Raw genomic sequence first — 14301 nt, forward strand, 5'->3', positions numbered from 1 at the left:
TTTTCCATCTCTCTTTTTGTTTTTAAGAAAATACTGTTTGTTATACAGTATGGATCTCTGGGATGAGGTGGGGAGAGGGAGATTGGGGAAAACTATGATGATATTTTAAAAAATACATGAATAAAACAATACAGTTTGAAAAAAAAGTACGCATAGTTTTCTCTCCCTTTAGGCATAGTTCCAAATTGCTCTCTAGAATGGTTGACTCAGTTGGCAACTCCACCAACAGTGCACTGGAGTCTCAATTTTTCCACATATCTTCCAACATTTGTCATTTTCCTTTTCTGTCCTAGTTGTGAGGTAGTACCTCAGAGTTATTTTAATTTTCATTTCTCTAATCAATAGTAATTTAAAGCATTTTGTCTTGTGACTATACATTGCTTTGATTTCTTCTTCAGAAAACTACCTGTTCATATCCTTTGACCACTTATCAATTGGGGAATGACTCATGTTCTTAAAAATTTGACTCAGTTTTCTACATATTTGAGAAATGAAATCATTATCAGAGAAACTTGCTGTAATTTTTTTCTCCCACTTGGGTTCTGCTCCTAGGGTAGAGGGGGCACTGTCTCAAGTTTCTCATTCTTCTGTTTTCAGGGCCATTTCTGGGAATCTATATGTTTTTGGTGCTTCCAAGGTGGTACGATCTAAGAATAGGTGTGGTCACTGCTCTCCTGGCTTGTGCTGTGATCTTTACCTGGAAAGGGACCTTGTTCCCCCATAGCCACGAACACTAGCCCTCCTCTTGTTCCTGGAACTGTGAGTAGGTCCTCTACTCTCCTGCAGTCCTCAAGTGCTAGTGCTCCTTTCTGCCTTGAACTGAGATCAGAGTCCTTGCTTCCATGCTGCCATTCTTCTCCATTGAGCTGCAGCTCAGAACTGCATCTGGGCAACATAACAGGGTTCTGAATCCAGCACCAGCAAAGAATGTCCAGTAATCTCCTTCTGCCCAGTTGCCCAACCCCTTACCTCAGGGGGCTGAGACCTCCCAAAGCTGCTGCCACTGCTGTTGCAGCCATCTGCAAGGCTTGCTGCTGGCATTGCCATACTGTGTGGTCCTTGCTGTGCTCCTGGTCTGGCCACCAGCCCAGTGAGACAGACCTTTTCCTGCCAACCTCCTAAGTTGCCTTGGGCTAGAAAGTTGTTTCACCCTGAACTTTTATTCGCCGTGCTGCTCCAGAATACAATCTGCAGCTTTATTTTAAAGTTTTTTGGAGGAGAATCCAGAAGAGTTCAAGTGAGTTTTTGCCTCTATTCTGCCATCTTGGCTACCCCTCAGAGTTCTGACCAGCAAATCAATATGGCCAACACGGAGGCAGGGAAGCTGTGTTCAACTGAATCAATGTTGTATACTTGTTGAATATCTTTGCCACGTAATGAGTTAGTAAGCTTCTTTTTGTTTACTTCTACATGTTCTATGAGTATTTAATATTATTCCAGTTCTAAGCCTAAAGCATCAGACCAGCCTACATCAGCCCCAGCCTAGAACAACTTCAGAGAACTCATCCCTCAGCACAGTTCTTTGTACACAGTGGGTACATAACGAATATTTACAGAATCGAACATAAGCATATGTTCACAAATTTTATTATGGGGTTTACAGAGCAATTGGCATGGTCACCTTTCTTTTTGTTTAGATATTATGGCAGAATAGAAAGATCATAATATTTGGAGTATGAGAAGCTGGATTTAAATCCTGGCTCTGATATTTTCTGTGCACCTTGGGCAAGCCTCTTCCCCCCTCCAGGTTTCAGTTCCTCATCTGTTCAATGGAGTTGACCCAGAGGTTTTCTATCTCTAAATGTATGATCTCATGGATTAATGGATTTCAACTTTAGCTTATTAAACAATATGCTCAGTATCACCTCTAAACCTTGTTTGACAACAAACGACAAAGGTAGGATCATTGGCTTTGAAGTCTTGTACTGGAACTCATAGAACTCATGTGGTTGTCCTGAGGGAGCCAGATGGGTGCAGAAGGGTCAGGAGGCCAGAGATCTGAGTTCTACTCCTGGTTCTACCACTAACTTATGCACTGTTTTCTGGGCCTCAGTTTCATACAAGAAATTGGGACTCGAAGATATCCAAAGTCCCTCCCAGTTCTATTATCCACAATTTTAAGTTTGCTTCATTAGATCATTTATCTGCTGCTCAGTGAGCTGAGTAATGTAATACTATAAGCAAGGGAAGCCAAAGCAATGTTTTAAGGACCCTGTGGAAGATGCATATTAGGGATTTAATAAGGCTGTGCACTCCCAGGAAACCACAGTCCTGGTCAAAGAAGCTTGATGTCTTGAAATTAAAGATGAATGAAAGCATGTAGGACAGCCAAAGAGGGCAGAATTATAGTTTAAGAAAGGGTGTTGTGCTGTGTGGAATAATAGAAATGGGGATGGTGATGACTTATCTTCAGTGACTCCCCTTTGTCTTTAAGACCAAATATAAACTACTAAGTCTGGCATGTAAGGCATTCTGCAAGAAGGCTCCAAGCTATTGTAGTATGGTATAATGGAAAAAGCAAAAGATTTGGAGTCAGAGGACCTGGTTTCTAATCCCAGCTCTACTATTTACTACGTGACCTTGATCTAGGCACTCAGTTTCTGTAGCTGTAAAAAGATGGAGTTGAACTAGATGACCTCTAAGGTCTCTCCTAGACCTAAGTTGTGAGGATATCCTATTTTTTCAGCATTATTTCACCTGGTGGAGAAGACCCTCAAAGTTTCTTGACAAAATTGATAACAATGGCTATATTTTTGTGATAGCAAATTAGGTCATCTTTTGTCTCAATTCTTGCCTAGCCCTTGGTCATTGAAGGGGTGAGGCCTGGGAAACAACCTTGATTTAGAAAGCCCAAAGTCACCCACCACATCCTGGGCCATCGCCAGTCATCTTGACTTTGGTCTTGCTTCTGGACTTCAATGACCGTGGAAAAGAGAATGAGGTTGATGACTTTGTACTTCTCTGCCTCACTTACATCCAATTCATGAGCAAGTCAAGACACCACTCCATAATATCACTGGTCCTCTTCAAAAATGAAGATTGAACAAGAGCAACAACAATATCTCACCTACTTTGTGTTCCACTCATAGTGGACTACATCCAGAAATCCAGTTTCCTGCTTTTGTCCTGCCCTCAGCCATCTCTGTAAACGTCTGGAATGGACTTCAGTTGCCTCTTGAAATTTTCTTCCTTTGGTTTGAGGGCTCCTGTTCTGTCAAGCTTTCCATGATCCCTTCCCACCTGCTCAACTTCCCCCCAAGCTGAAAACAATGCTCCTTAGGGGAGAGGAAGGAGGAGCAGGAGAGAGAAGAAAGGCTGATGAACTAAATAATCTCTAAATTCCCACTCAATTATATTATTCCATGTTTCTGTCTGCTGTGCTAGGCATACCCTGGGTCAACAGAAGCTCCACAAATATGTTGTCTTATACGATGAATTACAAGCAAAAATAAGGATCTTAAGGATACCCTCGGACACAAATTTTGCTTAACTTTTAGTTAATTGAAACAAGTTCAAAATCTGCCTCTGACATTTGGTAGCAGGTCATTTAATAACTTTCAGTATACTCATTTGTAAAATTTGTACCGTCTACAATATTTGTCTCACAGATTTGTTTGTGAGGAGCAAATGAGTCAATGTGTACAAAGTATTTTGCAAATGTTAAGGCCTTATGTAAATGCTTGGTATTTTTCTTGTTAGTTTCTCTTTCAAATTTTCTTAGTGTATTCTGTGTGCATCATCTCTTATTTGCCCTTATTGCATGCTACTTCATGTATTTGTTAAATCCCTTTCATTAGATTACAAACTCCTTGAAGGCAGGAACTAAGTAATTTTTTTTTTCTTTTTGTTTTTCCTCTAACAGCGAGTTATTTACCTAGTGATAACTTTAAAAAAAAATTTGTTGAAGCTGCTGCTGATGAAGATGACAATGATGATGATGATAATGATGACAATTTATATTTGTGTAATTCTTTACAGTTTTCAGGGCCTTGTCTCATAAATGAAAAAGAGCTGGACTTGGAATCAGGAACAGTTGGGTCTGAATCTTGCCTCAGACACTGAGTAGATGGATGTACAATCCTGGAAAAGTCACTTAACCGCCCTCAACCTCAGTTTCCTCATCTGTAAAATGGGGGTAATAATAGCACCTACAGAGCAGAGTTGTTATGAAATAGTACATGAAAAGGATTCGGTAAACTTTAACATGTTACATAAATGTTTACTACTAATATTAGCATTATTTTTATCATCTATAAAATAAGCAGGTTGGACTCCATGCTCTCTGATCTAAATGTTTGTGTGATTCATAACCACCTAAGATCACTGATAAATAACTTGTTTTTCTATTTCTATATAAATACCACTTTTGTCCATCTCAGGCTTTGATCAATCCCAGGTAATAAAGAACAGGAAAGGGAGTGGAGCACGAGGAAGCAGTACCTTCTCTAAGACAGTCTTAAAGCCCTCTTTGCTGGATAGTAGCTGTCGTCCTCCTCACATTACCGTACAGATCAGCAGTGTTGTCTCATCACACCAGCAGACACTGAAATTGAAGGATTGTTATAGGGACAGTTTATTTTGCTTCAAGTTTGCTGTCATTGTGACTACACATGATGAGAGGCAGAGGCAAGCAGAGTACCACGGGGGAAAGGGAAATGATCTCTAATGAAGTGCGCACTTAGGAAAATTATTGTTTCATTCTCCTGGACTGTTGTGTCAGCTCTGGGGCTGTGGTTAGGGAAGCTGTGACAGTGAAAGCTGCTTACAAAATGGAACCAGAGACTACTGCAAGGAAAAGGTATATTTTCCTTAGGGAAAGTACAGGTGTACAAGGATCCTAGGATCATAGACTTGGACCTAGCAGGGACCTTAGAAGTCATATAGTCCAAACCCCTCATTTCAGAAGTGAGGGGGGAAATGAGGTTCACTGACTTGTCCAAGGTCATACAGACAGGCAACAGCAAGCACAGAATTTGAACCTAGGTTCTCATGGATTTCTCTACTCTATAACATAAACCTGGCAAAAAACAAATGATGCTTTGCTGGATTTTAAGTAATTTCGGTACATGGATCAGGTCTTTTGCTCCATGTACTGTTGCTCTGTCATTTTCTGTCATGTCCGACTCTTTGTGACCCTATTTGGAGTTTTCTTAGCAAAGACATTGGAGTGATATGTCATTTCCTTTTCCAACTCATTTTACAGATGAGACAACTATAGAAATAGAGCATCTGAGTCATGTAGAAAATACTAGGCCAGTAGTATTATTATTTAATAACTAATTAGGCCTACTAGTAGGCCTTCAAGGTATGATTTGAAGTGAAAGATTCCCCAAGACACACCCTACATACACAACATAGTACAGTGGAAAGAGTCTACAGTTGAAGGACCTGGTTTCAAATACTGCCTTTGATGTTTACTGTGTGTTTGATCTTGGAGTCACTTACCTTCCCCCCCTCACCTCAGTTTCCTCACTTGTAAAATTGGGGGAGATTAGACTCAAATGTCTTGGAGGTTCCTTCCAGCTGTAGTCCTATGCTATTATAACACAAGCACATCCCCCACCAGTCAAACTATGTTCCTCAACACTGCACTATGTACTTCTCCTCTCCCACCCCGTTAGACATTTCTTCCTTTGTGTAAAGTGCTTTTAGAAATATAGTATCATAGATTTAGTACTAGAAGGTATCTTACAGTCATGTATCCCAACTTTCCTATTTTAAAAGTGAGGAAACTGAGTCCTAGAAGAGTTAAGTGACTTGTCTGAAATTACCCAATTAGTGAGTAATAGATTAGGATGGAAACCCCCAGCTCATCCACATTCAGTACTGGCTCCACTGCACTGGTCTTCTGTGAAAATGAAAATACTTTGGAGAGGAAAAATATTTTAAGCTAGCCTATTAACATCTTGATATAAATTAGTTTACCAAATTTTTTTACCCTAAAAACCAGTCTAGTTATTGGCAGGAAGTATAATAGGAGATAGACAAAAAGATAGCTAGCTAGATAAAGAGGTGGAAGGATAGATAGCCTTTTCCCCTTTCCCTTCCCTCAACTCTTCCCTCCCTCATTGTTCCTCTATTCCTCTGCTTCTCTCCTCTTTCCCATCCCAGTCCTGCCTCCCCATCCCAGCTCCTGGGCCTCTCCATTGCTCCCTCCTCCCTCATGCACCTCATGCCCCTCTTCATGGTTGTCCTCCTTTGTCTTCTCTTTCACCAACACAGTGCAGCCAGGCACCAACACCCCCTGGGAGAAAAAGGTAGATGACAAGAACAGTGAGGTTGACCTTATAGCAGAAGATAAAACAGATAAAGCCACTGTTGGATTTGAGAGCCTAGAAGAGTGCTACCTGGCTAATATAATTATTCCAGAAGGTACCAGAGATGTTCCAATTAGAACAATCATCTGTATCACTGTTGAAAAGGCAGAGGATGTGGATACATTTAAAAATTATACCCTGGATTCTGCAACAGCAGCCACCACCCCACAGGCTTTCACAGCACCTCCCCCTGCTTCTATGGTTCACACCCTTCCGCCAGGCTACAGGGAGTTCACATCCTACTCATATGCAGGTCCTGCTATTTGCCCTGTCTCCCACCATGACTATGGGCACAGTTCAGAGGGGGGAGAAGAAGGTGAATGAGAAATTGAATGGAGGCTTGCTGGCTGAGATAGAAACTGACAAAGCCACAATAGTTTTGAAGTACAAAGGAAGACACCTGGCAATGATTCTTATCCCTGAAGGCACAAGGGATGTCCCTCTAGGAACACCCCTCTGTGTCATTGTAGAAAAAGAAGTAGATATTGCTGCATTTGCCAATTATAGGCCAACTAGAGTAACTGATATAAAACTTCAAGCACCACCACCCACCCCAACCCCGAAAGCTGTTGTTCCTCCTACTCTCCCACCTACAGCCACTGCATCTTCGGCCACCTGTCCAGCTATTCCAGCTATTATAAATGGAAAGATATTTGCAAGACCTCTTGCAAATAAATTGGCAGCAGAGAAAGGGGCTGATTTTACATAAATGGAAGGATCAGGGCCAGATGGCAGAATCACCAAAAAAGACATTGAGTCCTTTGTGCCTTCAAAGACTGCTCCTGTTCCTTTTCCAACAACAGCCATACCCACACCAACTCCAGGAGTGGCAGCAGATCCTACTGTCGCTTTCACAGATATCCCAATCAGTAATATTTGTACATTTATTTCCCAGTGTTTAACACAATCCAAACAAACAATACCTTTTCTATTGATGTAAATATGGGCTAAGTTTTAGAAGTTCAGAAAGAACTCAGCATGACATTGGCAGGAAACAGTAAGATTTCTGTCAATGACTTTATCATTAAAGCTTTGGTTTTGACATATTTGAAAGTATCTAAAGCTAATTCTTCTTGGGTGAACACAGATATAGGGCAAAATCATGTTGATGATGTTAGCGTTGCAGTCAGTACTCCTTCTGGACTCATCACACCTATTGTATTTAATGCACATATAAAAGGACTGGAATCCATTGCTAATGATGTAAGTTTCCTTAGCAACTAAAGCAGGAGAGGGTGAATTTCAGCCACATGATTTCCAGGGTGATACTTCTACCACCTCCAATTTAGGTATCTTTGGGATTAAGAATTTCTTTGCCATTATTAACCCACCTTGGGCATGTATTTGGGCAGTTGGTGCTTCAGAGAATAGATTGGTTCTAGCAGATAATGAAAAAGGATTTGATGTAGCCAGCATGGTGTCTGTTACGCTCATCTGTGACCACCAGGTTGTGAGTAGAGTAGTGGGAATTCAGTAGCTTGCTGAGCTCAAAAATTACCTTGAAAAGCCTATCACCTTGCTGTTATAACTACCTTCAGCACTTTCTACCCTCTATCCTAGTCACATTGCTTATTCTCAGTAAGACATTTATATGTGTCCGTTAAACAAAGGGGGTTCCTTTTTTTTTAAAGGCAGCCAATTATTTTTATTATCCATTTTGTACAGTTAAGTTATTTGTAATGGGCATTATTTAGTTTCATGAACTTTAAATGCCAATTACAACCAACTATTGTACAAACTTTTAAAAAACGTGCAGTCAAATTCTGGATGCTCCTAAGTCAAAAGACACATGGCCTCCAATCCCTTCGTAGTTAGCATTCCCATTGGGAAATTTGATAAAGTAGCTTTTTTGGAGTAGAGGGGGGATTAAAATCCAAATTTTTTTTGCAATTTAAGTTGTATTTAGTTTTTTTAGATACATGATCCCTGTCAATGTGGAGAGAGTTAAAGCCTGATCAAAAATAGTCATAAAACATTAACTTCTTTTTTTAATAAAAAATCAGACCGTCTAGTTTACTGTTTCCTTTTACAATTTTCTATGAAATGTGATGTACACAATTGTTTCCCATCTTGTAATGAAGACACAGCATGAAATGTATGTAGGCTTCTTTGCAGAACTGAAGTGAAAAGTCAGAATTTCACACTTGCAGTGGATGACTGCATTCATCAGACTGTTACAGGTGTAGCAGAGGCCTCCTATCGCAAGAGTAATTGGTAGTTATTTGTAAGTAAACTCCCAAATGGATTCCATACTCATGCATCTTTGGAAAACTATACCAAATAATATTGTTAATGTACACATGTAAAATGTTGGTCACTTATATTGCATATTTGCCAAAATCTATTCATTGTCATGTCAAACCTGAAAGAATAAGAGAGAGAGATAGTAGTGAACCATTGGAAATGGTTTTTAAAAAGGGGACAAAAGATGGGTTACGTATTAAATGATCAGTGATTCTATTAGGAAGAAAAAAATGTTAAATGTGTTAAAATGTTATTTTCATATTTTTGAGTTATATTTATATTTTTGAGTCATCTTAAGTAAAATAAGAATGCACTAAAAGTCCTCTGTGTGTCTTATGGTCGGTAAGTAAATATTTTATGAAATTTTACCCCATTTTACTCCTTTTGGCTATAGTTTGCTTTATTTTGGAGGCTTGGGGTCACAAAGACGATAATTGAAATATTGTTACATTTACAACAATTGAAAATAATTGGAAAACATCTCCATTCCAGGCTTTCTTTTGAATCATTGTGTGTGTGTGTGTGTGTGGGTGTGTGGGTGTGTGTGGGTGTGTGTATAAGTGTAGCGTGTGGACCTAGCCCCTGGTACTTTGAGCCACAGAAGTTTACTTTTTCATTGTTTAAACCTTTTGATAAGTATCTAAGCAGATAGCTATATGGTACACATGTTAAACTGCCACTCCATTCCATCTTCATGATTTACCCTGATGTACAGTTATGAAAATGTAATTCTGGAAACTAACCTGACCTTCCTTGTAATAAATGATTTTAGCTTGAACTGAAAGTTATATAGGAGGAAATAACTCATTACAAGGGCCCATTGTCAGAATGAGCCAGATTGGGTTCAGATTTGTCAAACTCTTCCTTAAGGATATTTTATTCTTTGTTACAATTCCTTAAGGTTCTGTACTTCCCTTGTAAAATGAACTAAAGCCCAGAAAGTTGCATATTAATAAAATTACTTTATTCTGAAAAAAGATAGATAAATGATAAAGATAGAGAAGAGATAACTAGGTAATAAAAGACAGAAGGTAGATAGACAGATAGATAGATGAATAGATAGATGACTAATATAGAGAGCATTTTATTTTTATTTATTTATTTTTTTTGCTAGGCAATGGGGTTAAGTGATTTGCCCCAGGGACACACAACTAGTAAGTGTTATGTGGCTAAGGCCAGATTTGAACTCAGGTCCTCCTGAATCCAGAACTGGTACTCTATCCACTGCGCCACCTAGCTGCCCCTATAGAGAGCATTTTAAAAATTCTTATTATAGGCTAGGTACTGTACTAAATCCTTGGATACAAATATAAACACAACAGTCCTTATCCTCAAAGAACCTTTTAATTGCAGAAGACCTGTTGGTTGCTCAGGTCACTGCAGGAGGATAGGCATCAGATGAGGAGTTGAAGAAATCTGGAGCTTAAGACAAACCAGGTAAGAAGCAAACATGACTAGGAGCTGTCATGAAATAGTGGTCTGATTGCTTAGTATTTTGCTTGGAGCGGGAAGACCTATGTGGGGCCCAGTAGTAAGAGGTCATAAAGAGCCAGGAAAAAGCATGAAGACTCAGAAGCCATGGGCTAGGGAAAAGGTTCTCTCAGCAATGCCAATGCAGCAGAGCAAGGATGGAGTATGGTAGGTCAAAAAAAGTCTGCTTCTTGTAATGAGGTGGCATAAGACATACATCATACCACCAAGACTTGCCACTGACCTTTACACTGTTTTCTCTCCTATTTGATATTGGTACTGGAACACTCCTTTTCTTTCCTCTTACCTAAGCCCCTTGTAAATGGTCACTCCAGGAATATGGGCTTGCTAAGGAATGTTACCCTATTTACTCTCTTGGATCATGATTTGGACCATGTTTTCTTTCCCCAATATGGCTCTTTCCTTCAGTATCCTTAATCCCTTCATTTGACAGGTAAAGTATTGGGTACTCCTTGGGTGGAAGGGGCACAGGAAGTGGAAAAAGGCCAACAGGAAGAAAATCTTCCCCCCACTTCACAGTGTTTCTTGGACCAAGCCCAGGCAATCCAATATGCTAAGGAACATCTTAGATGATGTGAGGAGGTATAAAAATGGTACAGGGCATGGTCCCTCCCTTCAAAAAGCTGACAATTTGATGGGGAAATACAAATATTAGAGACATTATTATTGTGACAAGTCAATTAACCTAGAAAGATTTGGGGAATGACTTACAGTTTCAGGAGAGGACGGTTATATTAATTCAACAAACATTTACTGAGAATGCTGCCTATGACACACAGGAGCTGTCTGTCCATATCCAAGTCACTTACCCTCTGAGGATGCCAGGAAGCTCTCTAAGACTTTAAGTTATAAATAAATTGCTGGTCTTCTTCAGAAAAGGGAAATGGGAGTTGTCTCTACTCAATAAAATAATAGATATGGATGTTATCATCGTTCTAAAGATCAGATTGAGATCATAATAATGATGTATTATTGAGTATAAAGGCATTAAGACTTCTAGGTCAGGTGGGCACAGAAATCTTAAAGTCATGGAACATTAGAGCTAAAAGGAGCCTTGTAGATAATTGAGTCCCACCAATTCATTTTATGAATGAAAAAAAATTTTAAAAAACCAGGAAGGTGAAACAACTTATTTAAGGTCATATCTGTAGTTTGTGGCAGAGGCAAGGTTGGAACAAGATGTCTCTTGAATCCCAGCTCAGTGTTCTTTCCACTCCATTGTAGGGAAAGGATAAGAGAAATCAATGAAAGGATTTATCAAAATTTATGATCAGGAGGACATATTGAGTTTTTTTGCAAAAAGAGAAGTGGGAGCCAAGCTCAAGGAAGGAAGGAAGAAAACATTTATTTAGAGCTTACTGTGTCGGCACTATGCTATGCTCTTTATAAATATCTCATTTAATCCTTACAAACAACCCTGTGAAGTAAGTTCTATTATTATCTCCATTTTACGGTTGAGAAAACTGAGGTAGACAGAGAATTAAGTAACTTATCCAGGGTCATAAAGTATTTACTAGGCATCAACATAACAATAACAGTGAGCACTTACAATGCTCAAAATTCTCCTTTCACTTGATCATCGGGCACTATGTATCCAAGGTAAACAAGAGCAAAATAATCCCTGCCCTCATGGAGCTTAAGTTCTACTGAAAAGAAATAACAGGCACAAAGACAAATAAATGCAAAAATATATCCAAGATAAACCAAAAGAAATGGGGGAAGGGGGACTAAAAGAATCAGGAAGACTAAAGGAAAAAGAATGTTGGAAGCCTTTCAGAGTGTTAGCCCTATTTTGGGGAAATGTGTGTGTGTGTGTGTGTGTGTGTGTGTGTGTGTGGTTCTGTGTGTGTGTGTGTGTGTGGGTGTGTGAGTGGAGGTGGAAATAAATAGAATCTAAAGAGAAAACTCTCAGATAAGACTTATTTACAAAGGATTGTGTGCAAGCTCTTTGGAGAAGCAACATGGCATCACTTCCAATGTGATGCCACTTATTGTTCCTACTGTCCATCTCAAAAATGTTCTTTAAATGGTCAGCCTTACAACCTACTGAGGAGGAACAGCAACAACGTTGTTATCCTTGCTTTTCTGAAATAGATCCTAAAGCAAAAAAGATTGGATGACTTGTCAGTGCAGATGTCCAGCCTAAAAAGCCAAGAGAATGATGTGATGGGATGCTATTTGTAAAGTACTTTGAGCTTCTTGCAGTGCGTGTGGGGGTACTGGGAGAAGGGACTCTGTGGACATTGCATTATTATAATATCTCTTAACATCAGAACCAGGTTGAATTTTTTAGGGACAGCAAGGGATTCTGTAAACCAAGCCATTTCTGCTACAGCTACATATTGCATGAGACACTTAAATCTTGCAAAAGAGTCTAGCGATATCCAAAACAAAATCTTCATCCAATTTGTTAGTCTCCTAGGAGAGATGGTGATAGACAAAATGAAACCATCTAGTGTTGCTGGGCTCCAGCTAGGTATAACAGCAACCATGGACATGCAATTAAGTACTAACTTATTAATGCCAAGGTTCTTGCGAAGGGTCAACTTTTCCTCCTAAATCTGTTAGGCAATGTCACTTACAGGTTCCTTGCCTATTATCCAAGACCCCATGTGGTTAGAGTAAAGGATGAAGTTAGTGATTATAAATGGGGCCCATTGTATTTTATAGCTGCAGGTCTCAGGCATGATTGTTGACTAATATTTACATGGGATTTGCCTCAGAAAAAAATCTCCATCTTTTTTGATCCTATATCATAACAATAATGGGCAGCTAGGTAGCACAGTGGATAGAGTGCTGGCTCAGTTGTTAGGAGAACCTAAGTTCAACTAAGGACTCAAAGACTTACTAGTGTGTTACCCTGGGAAAGTCACTTAACCCTGTTTGCCTCAGTTTCCTTATCTGTAAAATGAGCCAGAGAAGGAAATGGCAAGCCATTCCATTATCTTTGCCAAGAAAACCCCAAATACGGTCATGGTGAGTCAGACATGACTGAAAGGTCTCATCAACAATAACAAATAACAATGATAAATATATCAGGACTTCTGGCTGTTAAGAGGAATTGACATTGCAATTAAGACAAGGATGATAAAAACATTCATACATATGTAGAGAAAATATTTTTTAAAAATCTTTTTATTACTGCAAGCAACAAAGTAAAAGAAATCAAAGTGCTCTTGTTGGTTCTGCAAAATGGCCCAATATGGATTGCAGTCATCCTAGGTAACAAACATTAGGATATATCACATGAAAGATGCAACTATGTAGATCACAGAAAGAGGAGTAATTAATTTCAGTGATTTATATTGCTTCCAAATTGGAAAATTGAGGGGCTGCCATCACAGCTTGACTGCCACATACAACCTGGTCAGGAAAATGATAATGATTGCAATATCACACCATACAAGTTTAGAAAGATTAATTATAATGCAGAAAGATATCTACAAATAGTTGAATGATGAATTAGACAAAGAAACCAAGAGAATTTCTGGGATTTTTGTGTGCCATTTGAAAAGGGGGATTCTTGAACTATGATTTTTTTGTCATATGGGAAACGACAGTCATGAAAAGTCCTTCTAATACTCAGATAGGCAACACAACTTTAACTTAAATTCTTAAAGATTTGCTTGGGGCACTGAGAAGTTAAGTGACTATGTCTATGATCATACAGCTAGTGTGTGTCAGAGGAAGGCTATGGGACCACATCTTCCTAACTCCAAGAATAGACATCTAGCCACTGAGCTAGACAAGCAGTATTATGTCTGAGGGGAGATATAAAGAGCGCTGGACTGAGAGTCAAGATAACTGGGTTCCAGCCCAGCACAATGATTTACCTAGGTACCTTAGTAAAGTTACTTCCTCTCCACACTTCAATTTCATCAGCTGTAAAATGGTGGGAATGGGAACTTTCAGTCAGGAAGCTCTCTAATGTCCCTTCTATCTCTAATTTTTTCAGTGACCTGTGAGGCAAGGTAAGTATTTTGGTAAGACCAAATCTCATTGCCATTAGAGCAGTCATATTCATATAATAAAAGAAAGCATGGATGATGATTGGAGTGTACCATAAATGATGCTTAACAAAACATATGAATTCAGAATTTGAGAACAAAACATGGTCACTTCTCATAATAAAGAATTATGCTGAAATATACAGAATAACACTATGATAGCATGCAGAAAAATTCTGGCCAACAGAGAAATTATTTCTACTATTTGATTAAAGTAACGAAGCAGTAGAACATAATGATAT

At 39.2% G+C, this 14301-nt stretch overlaps 1 pseudogene; it reads left to right on the forward strand.

Moving 5' to 3' along the window:
* The first annotated feature begins 5066 nt into the window (after positions 1-5066).
* Positions 5067-7845, forward strand: LOC114046345 (annotated as a pseudogene).
* The last annotated feature ends 6456 nt before the right edge of the window (positions 7846-14301 follow it).

Source organism: Vombatus ursinus, unplaced genomic scaffold, assembly GCF_900497805.2.
Source record: "Vombatus ursinus unplaced genomic scaffold, bare-nosed wombat genome assembly UNPS02001419.1, whole genome shotgun sequence".
NCBI classification, from domain to species: Eukaryota; Metazoa; Chordata; class Mammalia; order Diprotodontia; family Vombatidae; genus Vombatus; species Vombatus ursinus.